At 33.4% G+C, this 851-nt stretch overlaps 1 non-coding gene across 1 annotated transcript; it reads left to right on the top strand.

Annotated features, from left to right (window-relative positions):
• The first annotated feature begins 423 nt into the window (after positions 1-423).
• TRNAW-CCA (transfer RNA tryptophan (anticodon CCA)) lies at positions 424-495 on the top strand. Its single transcript has one exon. It is a non-coding gene; the product is annotated as a tRNA-Trp (tRNA).
• Positions 496-851: the final 356 nt, after the last annotated feature.

The raw sequence follows: 851 nt of genomic DNA, 5'->3' as shown, positions 1-851 counted from the left end.
AAAAACCAAACACCCAAATAAATAAAGGGCAAAAAAAGGAAAATTAAAACCTGCATTAAAAGCTTGATAAAATTTTAAATATGAACATTGAATTAGCAAGCTAAAATCAGACTTGAAAAAACATAAAGAGAAACACAATGAATATTTTAAAACAGTGATGGAAATAATATACATTGAGAGAAATAGCAGTCAAGCCAAACAAAAGGCTATTTGAGAAGAAACCAGGTTTGCTTAAAAGTACAGTAGAAGTAACACTGACGGAATAAACAACACTGAACATTCAGGTTCTTGACTAAACTATATATGAGAAACTTGTAGCATTTGTATTCACAGCAATAACACAACAAACTTTTTTTATTCCAAACCTCACCTATTTTGAAAAGAAAAATGGAATATTTTATTTATGTCTTTACTTATAGGGCTTCCCTGGTGGCTCAGAGGTTAAAGCATCTGCCTCCAATGCAGGAGACCTGGGTTCGATCCCTGGGTTGGGAAGATCCCTTGGAGAAGGAAATGGCAGTCCACTCCAGTATTCTTGCCTGGAGAATCCCATGGATGGAGAAGCCTAGTAGGTTACAGTTCATGGGGTCGCAAAGAGTTGGACACGACTGAGCGATTTCACCTTCACCTTAACTTATAGGATGAAAATTTACAGATTTATAATATAATAATAGGAATTGTGATAGTGTCAATAATAGCTGAGTGTTTAAAATATGCCAAGCATTTTTTTATTTAATCCCTCCACAAAACTACAAAACTGATACTGTTATATGTATATTACACATGAACTATTAATATTTAAAACATTAAGTAACTTTTCCATGGTTAAATGGGAAGCACATAGTAAAATT

The sequence above is a fragment of the Capricornis sumatraensis genome, chromosome 11 (genome assembly GCF_032405125.1).
Source record: "Capricornis sumatraensis isolate serow.1 chromosome 11, serow.2, whole genome shotgun sequence".
In the NCBI taxonomy this organism is placed as follows: Eukaryota; Metazoa; Chordata; class Mammalia; order Artiodactyla; family Bovidae; genus Capricornis; species Capricornis sumatraensis.
This window is presented reverse-complemented; position numbering and strand designations above follow the sequence as displayed.